General features: G+C 45.6%; 1 long non-coding RNA gene across 1 annotated transcript; it reads left to right on the top strand.

Moving 5' to 3' along the window:
• The first annotated feature begins 2,955 nt into the window (after positions 1 to 2,955).
• LOC105235694 lies at positions 2,956 to 19,367 on the top strand. Its single transcript, XR_002141853.2, has 4 exons — positions 2,956 to 3,019; positions 18,142 to 18,357; positions 18,896 to 19,094; positions 19,195 to 19,367. It is a non-coding gene; the product is annotated as an uncharacterized LOC105235694 (long non-coding RNA).
• The last annotated feature ends 1,166 nt before the right edge of the window (positions 19,368 to 20,533 follow it).

The following is a 20,533-nucleotide window of genomic DNA, read 5'->3' as shown; positions in this document are numbered from 1 at the left end:
TTCAGCAAGCTGCTCTAGAGTATCACTTGCTACTCAGAACCATGGCTCTGAATGTGGCTCATCACTGCGGCTCAGAACCATCTGTGGATCATTATTTTTTTTAAATATTGATGTCTGAGTCCTACATCCAACTTGCCAAATCAGAATTTTGGGGAGCAGGACACCAGATATTTGTATATTACAAAGCTTCCTGGCTGATTCTGAGCTGCAGTCAAAGTGGAGAACCTCTGTTCCAGGGAAGCATGTCATTGAGATGGAGGGGAGAGAAGAAAAGTTATCTGATTAGGGAATCCAAACATCAGGGTTTGAGCCATCACCCAAGTACTGAGGGACCACAGAAGAAGTGGGGAGGACTAACATGGTCAGGGAAAATCAAGGGAACCTTCCCAGAGGAGGTGACATTTGAGTTAGATCTTGAAGAATGGGCAGGGATTTTCCTTTTGGAGAAGAAAGAAGAAAGGGAAAAGGAAATCATTGAAATGTGTCACAAAGAGTGTGTGCCAAAAAAGGAGGAGTGAAAGGCCCACTTTTGGAGTGTCTACTCATCTCTTCCAAAGACCCTTGTGAGACACTAGAGTCAGATAGACATGGCTTCTCCTCCCATGGGGAGGCTGACTAAAACACACAGAGAAGGTAAACATCAGGAGTTGGGTTTGCAAAGGTAATCCACATCAACTTGTGAGAAGTCATGACTCTGTAGGCCATTGTTCAGAAGTGTAAGATTATAGCACACTGGTACATTGTATTCAGTTGTGAGAGGCTAAGAGTAACGTATGAGTGATGGCCATTAAACATGCAGTAGAGAAGAATGGTTGAGAAGACCTCGGAGCCAGGCTGTTGGAATGCAATCCCAGCGTGGCCACTTACCAACCACAGCCACCTACTGTCCCCTGGGAAAATTACTAAATGGCCATTGCCTTAGTTTCTTCAACTGTACAATACCAATAATAATGGCGCCTACCTCATCAGGTTGTTAGGAGGGTTAAGCATTGGTATTTACAAAACACTTGGAAGAGTATCTGGCAATATAATTATCATTATTACTATGACCATTATTATTTCAGTTATTTTTTAAAGATTTATTTATTTATTTGAGAGAGAGAGAGCTGGGCGAGGGGCAGGGTGAGAGGGAGAGAGAGAATCCATAAGACGACTCCCTGCTGAGCGCAGAACCTAACAGAGGGCTCGATTCCAGGACTCTAAGATCATGACCAGAGCAGAAACCAAAAGTCAGCCACTCAACTGACAAAGCCACCCAAGCACCCTTATTCTGATTATTTTTACATGAGTTTGAAAAGTCATATATGCACATGTTTGAAGACGCTCAAGCTTATGGATAGTTCATACTTACATGTTTTATTTAATAGCAGAGATCAACATGGGGGTGAGCCATTATCCTGCCAGTTGCACATAGCTTTGGTTATGCCTTGGGCAGTAAGCAGAGCCTGCAAATGTCCTACAACATGAACTACTGCTATAGGCTTGCCAAGCCGCCTGGGTAGGGTTGCCAAATAAAATACAGGACACTCAATTAAATTTGAATTTCAGGTAAACAATGTTTTAGAATAAGTATGTCCCATGTAATATACTTATACTGGCAAAAAGTGTGAGAGGAGGGTCCATGTGACTCTTTGGTCACACTTCAGGAGCCAGAGTTCCTTCCAGAGAGTTTGGATCTCCATGGCCTCTCTGAAGAGTGATTCCCACAAGTCAGGTTAGGAACTTCATCCCTGAGAAATCTTTAGGGAAGTTGTTATTAGGTCCTGAAGGCTGAGACAGATTTTGATTGGTAGGAAAACAGCATGTGGTGTTACAATCCAGAGCGTTGCACGCTCTAAGTTAGGCACAGGGGCATGGGGAGGTTTGCCATGTGTGGGGACCACTGAGAAGACAATGGCACCTAGGGCATTGGCTGTCTGTGGGTGTGTGTGTTTATCTTGTGTATCCATGTGTGTGTCTGTGTCTGTATTTGTATCCATGTATGTGCCTGTGTGTCTGTGCGTGTGTCTATGTGTGTGTCTGTGTGTGTATCTGTGTGTGTGTGTGTGGGGGGGGTGGTACTCAGGAGGACATATGGTCAGGGAAGTATTTGGGGGCCAGGAGTTCAGGAGTTTAAGAAATTAGATTGAATGAGTTACTATCTAGTTCCTGAATTAGTCATTTTGCTTCCTTTCTTAATGGATTTCATTATAGACATTCAAATTTCCCTAAGCATTGCCATTTTTTCTTATTCTAATTAGTTAGTTAGTTAGTTTGTTTGTTTGTTTATATTACGTTCTTCTGTGTTCAGTTACGAAAAGGTTATAAGATGGATAGGAACAGCAAGTCAATGATTATTTAACAAGTAATAAACTGACTGCAGTCAAATGAGCTTGTCATTGGAAGCCTTATTCTGCTATCCGAAGCGAACATGGCAGAGCTCGTTTATTTAATTAGAAGCTGTTTTTACTGGAATCCTTCCAGGAGGACAGTGGGTGTATTCTGTGGTGTTTCAGGGCTCCTTAGATTTCAGAGATCTCACAGATAGAAATTAAATAAAAGGGTACAGTTTAAAATCAAACCCTGTGAACAGTTACTTTCCCCAGCAGTGTCTGTTGACTTCTTCCTTCCCTGTCAGCTGCTTGGGGATGGAGACCTTTCTCCTCAGAACTGGGCAGATATAAATTACATAAAAATGTACCAAGTTCTTTTGGTGTTTTTCCCAGATTTAGAAGACACACATCTTGCCATTTTTTGATTAATTACTACATGGAAGTTGCTGAGAGGCAAGCTTGGCTCAACATAACGAAGGACTAGCATATGATTGTGGGACACTGCCAGGCTGGGTGACGAGGATTTGGGTCCCAGTCTCAAGTGTAGCCATAATTCTTTGTGGGACCTTCAGCAAGTTGTTTCCCTTCTCTGGGCTTTCATCTCCAGGTGTGGAATGACAAGGGGATCTTTATGTTTCCTTTTAGCTGCCCCATTCTGAAATCATAGGACACACTGGCAAGAGGGCTGTCCAAAGAGGAGTACCCAGGTAAGCCAAAGCAACAAGGAAAGGCCTGCTGAGTGGGGAGACCCAGTGGAGCCTTAAAGGAAGGACAAGTACAAATGAAAGGAGAGAACTTTACAAATTTATTCTAAACAAATAATCATACACACATACAAAGACTTACTTGATGAAAGAGATAATGCTAGGAGGTTCTTGGGATATTATTTTGAGAGTATGAAAGAGTTCATGAGTGCTTGGCATAGACCTTCTTGTTTCTAGGAACAGACGAGTAGGTTATTTAACCAATCCTCCCACTGAAAGCTACTAAAAATATAGCTTAAAAAAATGTTAAAAGCACCAAAGAGATGACAAGAAAATAAGGAATTACTGGATTAAAAATAAAGGGGAAATGAAAACCTAGTGAGATAAGCAAGCACAGAAACTGCTTTTGATCTGAACACACTTGCTGATCCCTCAAAATTAAAGCTTTGTTCTGGCAGTCTAAGAGGTGAGAGGGACAAAAATCAAAGCTCAGGCCACACACAGTGAGGCATCTCCTAGGAGATCCTTCCCACAACAAGCTGGGACCTCAAAGGGACAGCCAGGATGAGAGTGAACAAGTGACATAGCTCGCATAGAATTATAGCCTGGCTCTGACCCTCTGGGTCCCTCATTAGTCTCTTGCTACTCAAAATGTGATCCATGGGGCCACAACATCAGCGTGCCGGGGAGCTTATTAGAAATGCAAATTCTTGGGCCTCATCCAAGACCAACTGTATCAGAATCTATACTTTAACAAGATCCTTGGTAGAAGCCAACCCAAATTCTCTCAGAGGAAATGTATTTTCATTGTAGACCTCAAATTATTCCTGAAAATAGGTTTTCCAATACAACATCCAGTAAATAGTCAAAGATAGTATGTCATACAAGAAAATCATGCTGAATAAGGGAAAACCAGCAGAAACAACAGGCAATAGAAACAGAACTACAGAGAATTCACATGGTAGAATAATCAGATGCAGTCTACAAAATAATAATTTATATTCACAACAGCTACATGTGGAAGGGATCATAAAATTTTTTTTAAAAACTTGAAGATGTCTTCAGTGAATAGGAAACTATAAAAAGTTTGTAGCAGATTTGAAAAAGAACCATAGAATTTCTAGACATAAGTGTTTAGCCTGTTTCCTAGAGCTCATCCATTTGTGGATGACTGGCATAGGGTGGTATGGATGACCAGTCATTGAAGGTATGTGGGCAAGGCTAGACTCAAGATCATTGAAAAGAGGAGTCTAGTACTGTCTAAGGATTAGCCTGGTCATCCTCACTTCCTTCTAGTATAGATGCCATAAGATGTTTTCCTAAGAATGGGACACCCTCCAACTGGCTAGGGCCCATGGAATCTTTTCTAGTGATTTCTCCTGGTGTAGGCTTGAGAATCCTGTAGAAGGTTGCTAGATCATTCATTGGAGAAATAACATCACAACTGTATAATACTTGCAGACAGCTAAGGATCATCTGCAGAAACCCCAGATGAAATGGAGGGAGCCTATCTGGGGGACACATGGATCAGGTGCCATGGATCCAGGATAAGTTTATGAACTATGATCCAAACTGACTATTGGCACATTTCTGCATGAGTCTGCACAAGACTCCACTTTCAAACTTCTCAGAGCTTCATAATCTTCAAAATTGTAAAGAGGAAACACTAGGGTCCTTCTTTGAACCCCCCAGCCTTCCTGGTTCTGTTTATTCCTTCCATTTGTTGTACTCCATCAAACTCTTCAAAAGGGAAGTTTGTGTCCATATTTTCTGTCTGCCCTCACCCTTCAGAACCCCTGTACCCTAATTTCTATGCATGTCATGAGCATATTCAGGTTCCATTTTTCCTTTGGTTCATCCTCCCCAATTTCGCTGATCTTTTTGGGGCTCTCTCTTTGGAAATCATAGTGATCATTCACCTAAACCATTTTCCATTATACTATTTAATCCTCACACTACTTGTGCAGAATAAGCATTTTTGTTATTCCTATTTTATAATAATGTGCATTCATTATAGGAAAATTAGAAAAGACCTCTAAACAAAAGAAGCAAATTGAAATACCCTTGAATTTAGTACAAAAAGATAACTTTACCACTGTAAATATTTGGTATATACCCTCAAACTTTTTTATGTGATTTTTTGGCAAAAAAGGAGATTTTGTATGCCGAGCTTATGGTATTATAACCTTTTTTATTTACTATCAATACATACTGAACCTCTTTCAACTTTAGTAAATATACACCTACAATATAATTTTTAATATTTGCAAAGTATGGATATATAACTTATTTAGCAAAACTGTCATTGTTGGGCATTCCAATCTTTACTATTAAAATAACATCTTGTAGTATATCTTTGTGCATATTCTTAATTATTTCTCCAAGTTAGATTCCTTAATCTGGAAGTGGATTCATGCTTCTGATTTTGATAAATTTCCCCTCCAGAAAGTTTGTACTAATTTAGACTCCGAACAACAACGTGTGAAAGTGAACATTTCCCTGAACCCTAACATTTGGGGATTATTGTTTTTATCATCTGGTTAATGTCATAAGTAGCCTATTATTGCCATTTTAATCTTATTATAAATAAGAATATTTTATGTTTCTTTACTATTTGATTTTTTTTGTGAATTAAACTGTTTTGATTCTGTATATAGTAACACACTGGTACATAGAAATAAATATTAGCAACATCATCATCCTCCTTATAGGTAGCATCATTGTACGCTGCAAATGGCTTCCCCAAATTTGTCATTTTCTTTTCATTTAATTCAACTGTACTTTATTAATTTAGGCTACACAGAGGTTTAAAGTTTTGATATTAAAAAATGCATGAACCTTGATCTTTATGGTTTCTGCCTCTAGTTGCATGCTTACAAAGACCTTCCCCACTCTAAGATTATATATTCACCTTAGAATATTTTCGTATTTTCATATTTTACATGTAAATCATAAATACATCTAGAATTTATTTTCATGTAAGGATGGGATAGAGATCAGTGACCTCTCACAAAAGGCCAAACGGTTTTCCAACTCAACATTTTGAGTGTTTTTCAAAAGGAACAGAGCAGAGACACTTTTGAATTGAGACCTGTGAATGGCTGTATCTCTGAGTGGAAAGGAATTAATTACCACATGTCAGAAATCAGCATGGGGCCAGAGCTATTAAACATACTAATGGCTTGGATGGAAGAAGAGATGCAAAGCAGGCTGTGAGCTTCTCCCTGTCCAGTGGTGATTTAAGTGGGTTACTTACAGCCCAAGATGACAGTGAGGAAAGCCAGACAGCCTTTGGTATCAGGGCAGGGAGCAGCTATGGTGTCAGCAGACAGGATTGGATCTTTGTAGTCTGGTTGCCTGCAAGGCTCCCCTGCCTATCTGGCCCTCATTTTGAAGACTGGAAATGGAGTAGAAGGCCTGAGAAGGGCCAGGACCTTCAAAAGCAGGCTCCCTCTATGGCCAGGCCTGGAAAGATGACATCCAGGGTCTGCTCCAGCTAAAACCTCAGCACTCACTTGTGCCCGGGATTCCCTTCCAGGACGGCTGCCCTCTCTGGTTTTGCTCCATGGACTTCTGGCTTCCACTTCTGCTCTCCTACATCCCCTGTTCTCTTATTTTCTTCAAAGTGCATAATTCATTTTAAAATCATTCTTCTCTAGACTTTTCTTTTTCTATTTGGCAGTCCAATCATTGCATGTTTTTTCCACCTTTGAACTGTTTTTCATAATGTCATATTTTCTGAAATTGGACCTTGGTTTTTCTACAGGCAAGAACAATAATGATACTACTTGACAATTACAAGTTACTCCCACTTGTTTTAACACAAACATCTGAGTCATCCTAACAGGTAGGTAGGCAGGGTCATGTGGACAAAGTATAGATTTGAGAAGGGAGTTTGTCTGAGGGGCGTAGTAAATCAGGAGAAGATCTGTCCTGGGGCCAGCTTCAGAATTCTGCCTCCCATCCTCCAAGGCCCATTCTCTACCCAACTTGATGGCTCCTAGGAGTCCTGTGATTCAACAGAACTTACCGATTTCTCTGTCATAGCCCAGTACTAGGGTGCCAAAATAACTGATTCATAGCCAGTCTCTCAGCAGGTTCCCAATGGGAGTGGTGTTTTAAGTATTTCCTGTGAACCAAATAAGAGATGGACAAGGAAGAGTGTTAACCATGGTCAGGCTCTTGGTCAGGGGAGGTTTCACAGAATATATTCGGGCAGGTGGGTTGAAGCCTGTCAGAGTTGGTGAGCTCTGGGGTCTTTGCCCTATTCTGTCTAGCACTCATTCCCACCCCCACCTCCCCTGCCCTCAGTGTGTATGAGTTCATCCTCTGACTGCAGATATAGGCTCAGGTCTGGGACATACATTATGCTAATAATACTCAATCCTGGAGTTTTTGTTTATTCTATTGGGGGAAAAAGATGCTGGTCTTTCCACAGGGGTAGCTGAGAAGCTGATGACCATCTTGCTTCTGGGAGAAGAAAACCTGCCTGAGGGGAACCCAGAGAGGAGAAGAGCAGAGATGAGAGAGGGGGAGGGTGTCTTCAGGACATTGTCTGGGTTCTGAATCCAGCCACCCATGAAAGCAAAAATCTTGAGTTTTTCAGTCATGTGAGCCAAGAGATTCCTTTCCTCAGGTGGGTAAATCTGTTTGAGTTTGGTCTCTGTTACTTGCAACCCCAAGATTCTTAACTAATCTAGAGTCCTGTCCAAATCCAAGGCTGTGAGTCTTTGGCAGACTGGGGGGGCAGGAATGGTGTCTATATGACCTCAGTACCTACCTCCTCTACCTTGCAGGTCCTGTTGCTCAGCATTCACAGAATGATTAGGTCTAGATGGTCCTGCTTTCAAAGCTGTCAATTTTTGTTCCTTGGTGGTCCAAGATTCCAGACCAGCAGGACTTTCAGGGTAACTACTGAAGGATTTCTTTGCAAGTGAGCACTCCTGCTACAGGAATCCTGTGTGAAGTTCACAGATGATGACTAGGAAACCTCTGTTATATGTCTTTCTAGAATATTAGCCCCTCCTTCTTATGGAAAATAACCCCTGCCTTACTCTAGCCATGTAGTTTGAAAGAGGGTTGCCAGAATCTTAGTGGCACAACCATGTGGCCAAAGTGACTGGCCTGGAGTGGGCACATGCCCAAGAATGGGATGAAGAAAGAAGTCTCAGATCTTCTCCAACAGTGGAGATGTGTAGAGGCATCAGTGACCAGATCCCTTGGACAGAAACAGTCTGGGGTAGGAGAGAATGAAATGGCCTGAAGAGAGAGATCATGGCATGAAGGATATGGAGATGCGTCAGGTAAGATCAGGCGACCCTCTACTCCCACATACGATTTTTCCTTGGGATCCCATTATATCCCCTACATGCCTCTTGATTGCATAAGCCTTCTAATGAATCCCCCTGCAAATAACCAAGTCAAGTTAGCTGCATTTGATGTCTGTCCTTTGCAACCCAAAGGACCCTATACAGCTGTAGAACTCCCCCAGGCCAGGCCAGGCTCCATTTAGCTAACTAGCTACCTGTTAGATCCATGGTTCACAGCCCTGACACATATTAGAATTACCTTAGGGACTTTGAAAACATAATGGTACCATAGCCCGGTACCACAGACTCTCACTTACCAGATCTAGAGGAGCGCCCCAAAACAGGTGTTTTCTTAATCTCCGCAAGTTGTTTTAACAATTATCTAGGCTTGCCCATCACTGCAGAAATGATCAACTCACCCTACTTGCCAATGGAATTGGACATGAGGCAATAAAGGTTGTAAGGGGAAGACCATTTGGCGGTCTTGGCATCTGAAGGGCTTGGTCTAACCCCATCTTGGTCACTAATCCTGTGACTGTAGGCATGTCTGTTGACCAAGCTTCAGGAAGCCCACCTATAAAATGGAATTAATAAACTTCTGCTCTGTCCTCCTGACAGAGGTATTTAGGGATCAGATGTGAAGGAACCTAGAACTCTAGGCATCCCAAACCTGCATCTCCTAGAACAGAGACTGCACGCCCACTTAACACGCTCCTCACACATTGGAAGGGGGCACCACGGCTTTCCTAAAGTCAGGATTGAGAAGCCTCAGGAGGGAGAGAGGGTGACTCCACCACAGCAGAGGAAAGATGGGTCTCTAACCTGTGGTTTAAATGGAGTGTCTGTGTCCTCTCTTCCTGTCCCACCCCAAGCCTACCTCACCCCACTGTACCCTACCCCCATCAAAGTTCTGTAGGAACACCTCAAAGATTCCTTGTCAACAGCCAGCCACCCATCAAGGCTACTTAATGATCAAATCAGCCTTTCTAGGCCTTTTCCTAAAGGATTTTAATCTCTGTCCTTGTTCTCCCCTGGATTTTTTTTCCACCACTCTTTGGCTTAATAAATGCCTTTCCAGAAGGCTTCAACCCGGCTGGAAGTATACTTGAACAGCAATTCTAAGTCCTTATTAGCTCTATAGTGATCAGGTGAAGGAATAATTGATCTCAATCAGGAACACCTGGTTTCATAATTGCACAAATGATTATAATTCAATAATAAAAGTCAATTTAACGAACTTAATTCAGATTGCTTTAACCTCTCACAGACAGTTAAGAAGTGAAGAAGCAAACAGCGGAAAAAAGAAAAAGGGGAAAAAAAGAAAAACAAAGGTCTGCTTCAACCACCTGACCAGATAGGGGCCACACATAGCCGATTCATTTTACCCCCACCATAGCATGTATTGTTGCTTCTAAGCCTTTGTTCATTACGTTCTTTCTGTGTAGGATGTCCTTCCCCCATCTCTACACTTCCAAACTGTATCCATTTTTTCCAGATCAAGCTCAAATACCACCTCCTTCACCTCCGTAAGGTTGGGGGCTTGAGTGACATGGTGACCAAGGAAAGGAAAGTAATGTCCATTGAGGAGCTACTGCAAGCCAGCCAGACATTTACTTCTGGATTTCATTTAGTTCTCATAGAGAGGTAGGAAACCGAGGCTCCGAAAGCTTAACACTTTGCTCACAGTTGAATGGCTGGAGAGAAAGCAGAGACAGGATTTGAATTCAGGTCTTCCTGATTTCAGAGCCTGTGCCCTTTGCTTCCCGCCATGACAACCCCCAGGGTGCCCTGGACCTTCCTGTCTAGCCTCGGCACTACTTCAGCCACCTGTGGCAGGTTTCTGCTGCTGCCACTTGGTTCAGAACCACGAAGAATTTGCCAAGAGTTTGCCAGGCTGATAAGGCTTTCTCTGCTGGCTTCCACCTGCTAGAAGTAGCTGTCATCTTAATCTCTCTCCAGCCAAATACCGGTTCTCAGGGATCAGAGGTGGGCTTGAAGTGCTCTTTTGTGAATCACTTCAACCTTGTGAATACCAGAGGCTGAGTTTCAAGGATTTTTGGCTTGGGATCAAGGAGAATGTGTCAGGCTGAGGCCCATAGGTGGAGGAATGCCCAAAGGCTAGTCTGCTTCTGTCTGTTCTCTGAGAGGACTAAGGAGAGAGTGTGTGGTTCCTTGCTGACCTAGGCCAGGTGGGAAGGGGGAGAAGAAGCATGTGAGAAGCCTCAGGACCCACCTCTCCATTCAGTAAACATTCATGGAATGCCTACCAGACCCATACTGGCCACAGGGATTCTGAGCTTACTGCTGCTATTACTGTTGTTATTATTAATGATAATACCACCCACTATTTATTGAGTATCAATCAGATACCTTGCTAAGGATATATATGCATTATCCCATTTTTCTTCACAGCTCTATAAAGTAGGTTTTAATATCATCCCCCTTTTATGGATGGATAAACTGAGATCAAGAGGTTTTAAGTAATGTACCCAGGGTGCCAGAATTCATTAGTGGTAGACAGGTCTAAGATTTAAACCCAGGTATCTGGCTTGAAAGCCTGAGGTCTTACCCAGGCCTCCACAGAACATCCCTAGTTTGTCTCAAGGCAAGGCCCTGCTCCCCAGGGCTTGTAACCTAGGGGAATGTGGGCATGCCCGTGAGGAACAATAGTCCAGTAGGAAAGTGCCAGTGGGAAAATGTGGCAGCCAGAGCTGCTTCAGGCTGGGGGATACTGTGCTGCTGACTATGGTAGCAGAGGGCCTTCTTTATCCCTGGGCAGCTGGCCCATCTCTGTCCGGGCTGGCCCCTCTGTGGCCTGTAAAGACTGAATTCTCAGAGACACCCTGTGTAGACTCTTTGAGACACTCCTCCTTGGGCTTCCTTTCCAGTTTCTGGACAAAATTTCTATTTTAGAAATGGATAGGGTTGCTTTGGAGAAGCTGTCACTATTAACTATGAAATCTACCCCCGCCTCTGACCCTTGACTGTCGAGCGTTAAAGAAGTAATTTATATTGATTGTAGGAAAATGAGAAAATGCAGATAAGCAAGAACTCTTTAAATTTCCTAGAAATTTCATCAACCTGCTGCCGGAATTTTGCTCTTTGTTCATCTAGACATTGTCCAATGGTCATGTAAAGGACGTGTGTCAACATATTTTTCTTTTACAAATGGATAATCATACTGAAATTCTGTTTTGTCACCTGCCTTTTTCAGGGAGGGATGTGTAGTGACTGCCTTCCCATGGGATCATACTTGAAAAAAATGGTTTCTAAACCGTTGCAAGCTTTGGACTCTGGAGAATGGCAGCGCAGAGGTAACAATGTACAGGAGAGGCCAGGATCAAGGCAGACAAGCCATAGTAGTTTGGGCCCTGGTCCTCCCTCCCATAGCTGGGTGGCCCCACTGAACCTCACTGTTCTTACCGTCCTGTGGGGATAGTACCCTTCCCTCTGCTGGCCTCCCAGGGTTGAGGAGACCTATCTATGCAGTGACCGCCATGAATTGCTGCTGTAGACTCTTCTTGTATTCTCTGAATATAAGAGGTCTCTAAAGACTCTGGCTCTGCTAAGAATCCTTTTCTCTTGTGCTTGTGAGCTCTGAAGTGATAGCCCAAGAATCCCAAGATTTCAGGCACATCCCTATGGTACACCTCAGCCCGTCTTCCTTGTTGGTGATAATGAAGTTCTAACACTTCATTCCTCAGGGAAGAATTACACCCTGCTGGCTGACTTGCCTGGGTGGCTGACTGTCCTATTTTCTAGGCTTTTGGCTACTACGGAGCTCATGTTCTAGATAGGTGGGGCATCCTTCCCAGGTTCCTCTTCACAGTGGGTCTAGCCACAGCACCCCTAAAAGGCTCCCTGAGCTTCTGTCTCCCTTTCACAAGCTCCCTGAGTCCCTGCCCGCCAAACCTACCCACTTCTTATTATCTCTTCTCCGGGGCCTCCTTGAGTTAGGATGCTGTCTTTACTTTGCAGCCAACCCTTAGTACTTCCTCACTTTTCTGCCCCACCTTCCTGGACCAGGTCAAAACCTCACTCTGACAGGAGAAGTTCTGTGGTTGTCCAGGGATTCTGATGGGGACTTTCCAGGTGGGCAGCCCCTGGGCCCTGGAGCAACCCCAGGTTCGACTTGCCTCTTGCTGCAGCTGAGTTTTGTCTGGGCCAAGGTGGCTGCTGGTCATGCCACCTGTGGCAGTGAGATTCCAAGTGGTGCTATCACCCCCCTTTCCCAGGAGCCCACCGCAGCTGAGGGAACTGAGACCTGAATTCCTAACTGTTCCCCTCTCCTCCATCTGATTCACCTGCAGTCCCCTTGTCCTGAAGTTTTCTTCCATGTTCCTATCCCCACTTGCCCATTCCTCAGACTTACCCTTCCTCATCCTCCAGAACTCAGCTCAGACCTCAGGGCCTTCCTCACACCGCAAGGCTAGTTTAGGTGCTTTTAGCCTCAAAGAACCTGGCACTTTGAATAACTACAATAAATACCAGTTTTCTGTTTCTCCAGGGTGTGGGTTCCTGAAAGAAGGGGTTGTATCTTCTTTTCCATTATTACCCCCAGAGTCATAATAGGTGTTCAATAGATTTTAACGAATGACTGAATAAACTTAGTATATTGTAGTCCCACTGGGACCACTTCAACCACCATTTATACTTCCAGAGAAATTTTTTGGTAACTCAGAAATCCATCCTTTCTTTTCTCCTGCAGCTGAGCTGTAGAAAGATCTGACAAAATCGAGGTTGGCACTCTACCCTTCTGGTGGGCCTCCCTAGTAACCCAAGTGAGGCCATTAGAATCCTGCCTCTGGCAGCCTCTGCTTTCTCTTGGGAGGGAAGGCCAGATCTGTGACTGGCAAGACCTTTGAGCTTCTGCACCCTCTCACTCTGTGGACTTCCTGGTCTATCTTCCCCAAGTGCTGCTTGGCACTGGTTAATTTCCCAAGTGAAGGTGAATTTTGCTAATGTCCTGAGAACTTTGTGATATCCCTAAAAGAAATCGGAGATGTTCCACCCAGATTCTCCTTGAGTATCATCAAAGCTGAATTAGAAATAATCAAGCTTACCTCATTCATGCATGCATTTACTGATTCAGGAAGCATTTACTGAGTTCCTATTATGCCCCAGGTACTGGGCTAGGTGCCAAAAATGCACATTCCAGTGGAGGTAGACGCTTTTCTTTAACAGATCCCACTGGCTGAAACAACTCCACCTAAAGCCATGTCTTCTGTTGACTGACTTATGCAATGACCATTTGCCTAAAATTCAGCGCATTTAGGTGTTTGTTCATTTGTTCAGATATTCTGGTTCTGTTTTGCTATCTTTTTTTTTACATTGTAAGATTTATTTTTGTAATGAATTAATCTAAGAATTCTTCCTAGATCCATCAAGATGTAAAATATTTTTTAAAAAATTAAGTATATAAGCCAAACTGAGGTTTGAAGACAGGGGTTTGTGGAACTGGTGGGCTCTTCATTCTTTTTGCAATTCATTTTCCCAATTCCATTGGCATGGGGTCTCCAGGGAGGGAGGTAGTTTGGGAGGGAGTATGTAAAGAAGAGAAACCGCAGGATAGGACACTGTGTGCCCCCTCTGCAGACCTAAGTGCAGATCCCAGGGGCAGGGTGCGGGCTAGATGATGAAAGATCATGTTCACAAAAAACTGAAAGGCTCTGCACTCATGAGGAGCCAGGACCAGAGCTGGGATGAGGCCAGTAGCCTCGCCTCTCCGAACCAGAGGCTGAGTGTGGGTTAGTGCCGCCCTGAAGCGCTCTGAGCAGTGAGGCTGCGTGAGGGAGGGTTTGAGATGAAGACCAAGGCAGAGCCCTGGTTCATGTGCTGTGGAACCCTCGTGAGGGGGCCCCCCAAGGACCAGCTGGGGGAGAGGGGCTGCTGACGTCCCCTGGTCATACAGGTCAGGGCTCTTGGTGGCAAGACTTCAGCATTAATGTCACTGAACTTCATTTGCATCCCCCAGTTGCTGAGGCCTGGGAATGTTTGGGTGATAAGACACCCTCAGGAACAGAAAAGAGCCTCACGCTTCAAAGAATGGTGCCGCTGGGTCAAGATCATTGGAAATACAAAATAAGTTGAAAGTGCCTGATTTTCAAAGTAAGGAAAAGGTCATCTTTATAAATTAGAAAGAAAGAAAAAGAAAAAGAAAAAAAGAAAGAAAGAAAGAAAGAAAGAAAAAGAAAAAGAGAAGAAAGAAAGAGAGAAAGAAAGAAAGGGATGGATTCATTATTGGGGCATTGACCATGGAGCCGCTGCCCACCCTCAACCACGCAGGGCAGCCCCTCTGTTGAGAATCGTGAAACAGCAGAGCAGGGGCCCCAGAAACAGTACTGGCACTCCCATCTAGTCTCCACACTGCCAAGGAGATGAGGCCCAGATGGTCGTGGAGATGCTGGGGGCTGGGAGAGCTGCGCCTGGGGCTGGGCAGCCTCCTGGTGAGGGCAAAGAACAAACACAGGTCTCCAGGCTGCAGTGGCGGGGGGCGGGGGCGGTGAGCAGGGCTCTGCTCCACTTGCAACCCTGGACCCTGGCCAACCCTCCCTGTGGACTGGGACTCAAGACAGAGGCCTCGCGTGCAAGCTGGGAGAGAATTCCTGTGCTTCTAGGAACCTCAGCCCGGGGTTTGGTCGTCAAAACCTCTAGCTACAAAGACCCTTAGGGATTATCTGGTCCAACCCCCTCATTTCCCAGAGCACATTGCCGGGGGGCCCAGAGAGGGGAAGGAATTTGTTCCCTGTCACCAGGAATGTCAGTGACGCAGGATCCTCCTGCTGGGTTCAGCCTAGGACGATGAACCCTGACAAGGGACCCTGGGTTTCTAATGGGTTCACCATGAAAATCAAAACAATCACAGCAGTCAGTATTTCCCAGTCACTGGAAAAGTCTAACTTTGTTAAATCCGCAAAGCACAAACATTTGCTAATCAAAGCGTTTACCCAAGTGATACTCAATTAAAGCAATATTAAGGGAAAGAAAATGTGCACATGCTACAGACCACCTACGCAGGATTTATGTCACATTCTCTTAGATGAGCAGTAAACCAATGGCAGTTCTCACTGGCTCTGATTTGGACAGCAGGGAATTAGCAGGAACCTTTAGGAGGATTTGACAGGCAGCTGGAAAGTCTCAGTACCAGAAGCCAGGAGACCACCTCTTTCCTTTTCCCTGCCTCTAAGGGGCCAATTGACCTTGGGCAAGTCCTCTAGCCTCTCTGAACCTCAGTATCTTCATTCCTGAAATGGGCACAATGCTCCCTGCCCAGGCTAACCGCCCACCCCAGCATTTGTTACAAGAATGACATGAGATGCCCCTTAGAACATGTAAAGAAATCCCCGTGTTTTTTTAGCTGTCTTCAATCTGAGCTGGTGGCTGACTGCAGAAAGGGGAGAGGCCGAGCAGAGCAGGTGAGAGAAGGCAGGTAAGGGACCTGGAGATCAAGTTCTTGTCATGACAGTTGCAATTGCTCCAACTGCTGAGCCTAGAAGCAGTGAGATCTTGCAAAAGGTAAAAGGCATGTGGAGCCAGATGGACCTGTGGGCTCTGACTTTTCCTGGCCATTTGGTCTTGGACAATTTATGTGGGTTCTCTGAGCATGTGAATGAAAATAAAAATACCCACCTTGCAGAGCTATCATGAATGCTCATGAGAGCTGGCATCTCCTGAGAGCTTATTGTAATGCTTCAGATACTGTTCCAGGTGCTAAGCCTATATTATTAACTCACGTGCGCCTCACAGCCACCCTCTGAGCCAGGGATTATTACTATCTCCATTTTACCAATGAGAAAATGCAGGTAAAGACAGGTTAAATGACTTGCTCAAGGTCACACGACTAGGTGGTAGAGTCAGGCTTTGAATTTGGGCATGCTGGCTTCAGAAACGATGTACTTAACCTCTGTGTAGAGTGTATTAGGTTCCGATGGCTACTGTAACATATTACCACAAAGTTACTAGCTAAAATCATCACAGATTTATTATCTGGCAATTTTAGAGGTCAGAAATCCTAAAATCAAGGTGTTGGCAGGTCTGCTTTCATTCTGGGGTCTCAAGGGAGAATGCTTTCCTTGCTTTTTCCAGTTTCTAGAGGCCACCTACAAGCTTTGGTTCATGGTTTCCTTCCTCGCCTCACTCTGACCTCTGCTTTCATTGTCACATTTTTTCCCTCTCTACTCTGACTTTCCTGCCTCCTTATTATAAGCACCCTTCTTGTTACCTTGGGCCCTCCCAGATAACCCAGGATGACTTCCCCATTGCAAGACCCTTAACCCCGTCTGCAAAGCCCCGTTTTCCATGTAAAGTAACCTATCCACAGCTTTTGGATATTAGGAGGTAGGCATTTGGGGGGACCATTATTCAGCCTACCATAGCAACTGTGACCTCCGCCAAGAAGGCTACTTTACCTCTTTGAGATTCTGGTCCCTCATCTGTAGAATGGTGGGTGAGATTTCCCACCCCACAGAGATGTAGTGAGTGGCAAAAGAGAGAAGGCGTTTAAAGTACCTGAACACAGCAGATGTTCAACAAGTATCTACCATCAGAAACTGAAAAAACCTTGGCATGATGGGAGGTTGGAAACTGAGATGCTTCTGAGCGGCCTCCCACCACTTACTCAGGGCTTCGGGAAGTAGATCGTTCCCCACGGCCCTGCTTCCTCCTCCCGGTTCTCATCAGCGCTGGCCGGGACTGGAGCAGGACGTGGCCATCCTCCCTCTGACGTCCAGGTTTCAGGCATCTTCTCTAGAACTTGAGCTGCTCATTTGTCATAGGCAAGTGGTTCCATGCTGGCCAGAACCCACTGGCACCACTCTGTCCCCCAGCCCCGGGCTGGAGGCAACTTGGCTGCTGACTTGGGGCAAAGGTAGAGGAAGAATAAAAATGGTCTTAAAAAAAAATGTATTTCAACTCTTATTTTGAAAATACTAAGGGAGTCTGCTACTTCAGAGATCCCTACCGTGTGGTTGTTATTTTATAATATGATACTCCCGCAGAACAGAAAAAGAGAGAGAGCCATGTCACATGTGTGATAGAGAGGAAAGAGCAAAATTCAAATGCCAGTTCTGCCTTTTATAGGCTAACGTGGACACAACCCACACAGTCATATGCCTCAAATGAAGTTGATCCTTTCCATTTCCCAAGCCACGCCTGAGTGGTCTGAGCATAACTTCCTTTTCCATCCAAGTAAGTGGTTCAGAAATGACTTCTGAGATGCAAGGCCTCACTGGGGGCAGGGGCTATGGGGCTTCCTCCTGATGAAGCTTTCCAACCATGCGGAGGGGCCCAGCACATGGTGGCCTCTCTTTTGTCCTGCCACAATGATGTCTGGATGTCAGGTCTGGCACTCCTGTGGCTCTCTTGCCACCAGCCTGATGACAAAGCCAGCCCGGGGATGGCAGAGAGGTGGAAAGAGTACACTTTCTTAGACTTGAGCTGCTAAGTCAACCAAACTTGAAGCCTGCTTTACCCTAGACTTCTGATTATATTAGAGAATAAATCCCCATTTAATCATTTAAGCCAGTTTTCCAGTATTTGCTACGGAAAGCATCTGAAGTGATATATTAGCTGTGCCATCTTGGGTAAAACACCTAACCTCTCTGAGCTTTATACTAGTCCGCCCCTGCATACTGTTGATGAGGATCAAACAAACTACATAGTGCTGGACAATTTAGGTGATTATTATTATTTTTATTTTAAGCTTTGGTAAATGTGCGTTGGCCAAATTGGGTCTGTTTAACAAAACTCTTCATATCATTGATTTATTCAAATCTGGGCTCTACTTTGACCAAGCAGATTTGGTTTCATTTTTTCTAGAGCCATGGTAGCCTTGGAACAGGATAGAGGTGCTCCTCTCTGCCTCTGTCCTGCGGAACTTCAAATGGACCGCCAGCAAGGAGACAGAAGTGGTGTAAAGTTCGTGTCGTGGAGAAGTGCCCAGGGAAGGAGAAAGAGTTCTCTCAGTCTCCACTGGAAGATAAGAGCCCAGGAACCCCAGAGAAGTCTAACTGGTCCAAAGCCCATGGCTCCCAGGTACCTGAGGCTTACTCTGCTGCCTTTTCTCATCTGTGCCTCCTAGTGGAGACATTTCTCAGGGGGAAATTGTAGTTCTGAGGGTTTCTAAATAGTGCCTGGGCCACCTGTTCCTTCTAGTGTCTGTCCACTCTCCTTCAGCATAAGGAAACTCTGAGTGATGAAGCTTTGCCCTCATCCTGCCCACTGTGTCTGTGAACAAGCACAGCTGGGAACAGCATCTCCATTCATCTGTGGTCGGAACCCCATCACTCAATGCACAAGCAAGACGGAAAGGGCTCTGGGCCCCACGGGGGCATAGGGATGCTGGAGGGACACAGCCTGCTTGGGGATGACAAGAGCCTGCTTGAAAGAGAGACTGGGACCCAGGGAGTGAGGGGAGGATGAGTTTGCAGGTAAGGGCAAGAAGGTGGGAACTCCTCCAGTGGATCATGCCCCTGGTTAATCAGGCTGGCCCGGGGATCAGCACCAATCTACGACCAGTCTACGACCGTTTTCCTTTTCTTTTTTTTAAAGATTTTACTTATTTATTTGACAGAGAGAGACAGCGAGAGAGGGAACACAAGCAGGTGGAGTGTGAGAGGGAGAAGCCGACTCCCTGCAGAGCAGGGAGCCCGATGCGGGGCTCGATCCCAGGACCCTAGGATCATGACCTGAGCCGAAGGCAGACGCTTAAGGGCTGAGCCACCCAGGCGCCCCCCCCGCCCACGACTGTTTTCCTGCGCTCCACAGTGAGGGTGAGAAAGAGAAGAACTAAGAGCAAGGTTGAAATAAAGCTAATTCATTCAACTTGAAGTTTTGCTTTTATTCTGATGTGCTGTCCTCCTTACGTTTCAGATACTGACCTGCCATTCCTTTCATAAAATGACGGTCATCATCCATGGTAGCTGGGGGAGTCATCAGTGCCAGTCAGAACTATTCTGACCCTCTCACCTTCCAGGCACACGGGAGGATTCATCTTCCTGGCCCCCATTTCAGTGAGGTCTGGAAAAGTGACTTGTTTTTACCAATAAAATGTAAGTGGAAAGAACTTGTTACTTCTGGGCAGAATTTCTGAGAGTCAGATAATCCCACTTGCCTGCCTATGTATGGAAACAGGAGTCGAGGCAGAGCCTCTGTCCGCCTGGCTCCCCACCCCGGTCACCTCCGGAGGGGGGGGGCACAGAGTGTCGGCACTATCACTTGGGCTGCCCCAAGCTGCGAGGCTTGGGAAGATACTTGCTTGGGCAGCACAGTCTCAGAGAGGAGCTGTTTATTTTTTTCGTATCTTTATTTAGCAGAATTAGATGCTGTCAATCTTATGTTGGTACCCTTTGTTTTTTCTTCCTTTTGACATTTAACTGCCCCCAGGAAATACAACCCCTTGGACATTCTGACGTTCCGAGACCTGGAGCGTGGGAGGTATAAGAACAGTGGTTCTCTGGTTCTCAGTTCGGGCCCCTCTGGCCGACCGCACCCCCCGCCCCCCAGGCACACCTGTTTTTTATCTGTGTGATGAATAAATGAGAGCACTGACTGCACTTCTGCACAGGATTTCAGCGGAAGGAAAGGGTTTCACAGCTGGAAAAGAGAAAGTTGGCCGTTACGTGGCAGCGACTCCGCTAGGCCCTGGGGATATCATGACGAACGAGGCAGACGCAGACTCCTCGCGTACTTCCGTGATGTCTATGGATTCCGGTTTCATGGGGCATGGGAAAGACCAGGGACCCGTCAACACACAAGTAAACAAACAGATAAATAAAATAATGAAGACATGGAAAAACAGTCCACCGGGAGGACGCGGGAGCTGGAGGACAGAATAACAAGAGAGGGCCTCCTTGAGGTCGGGCGGCTGGCAAGTTCTTCCCTGAGGTCCCATGGAAGCGGCAACCTGCAGGGGGCCGTGTAGCCAACGGGAAAGGAGTGCGGAGAGGGCATCCCCGGAGCCGCACTGGGGAGGACCATCCGGAGGAAAGGTGTGCGGCCTGCTCTAGGGGCAGAGGCCGGCGCAGCTGGAGCATGCGCAGGAGGCAGGCGGGAGGGCACAGGGCCAGCAGGCCGCGGGGACGTGAGCGGAGGAGAGCAGCGCTGGCTGGTGCTGCCCATTTCACTCTGTCACTTCATAAACACTCAACATAACACATTCAAAGAAGAAATCCTGATGTGCAGTCCCTCACTACCCCTAGTCTAGTCTCCC

The sequence above is a fragment of the Ailuropoda melanoleuca genome, chromosome 7 (genome assembly GCF_002007445.2).
Source record: "Ailuropoda melanoleuca isolate Jingjing chromosome 7, ASM200744v2, whole genome shotgun sequence".
Lineage (NCBI taxonomy): Eukaryota > Metazoa > Chordata > Mammalia > Carnivora > Ursidae > Ailuropoda > Ailuropoda melanoleuca.
Note: the sequence above shows the minus strand (reverse complement) of the source record. Positions and strands in the feature narration are given on the sequence as shown.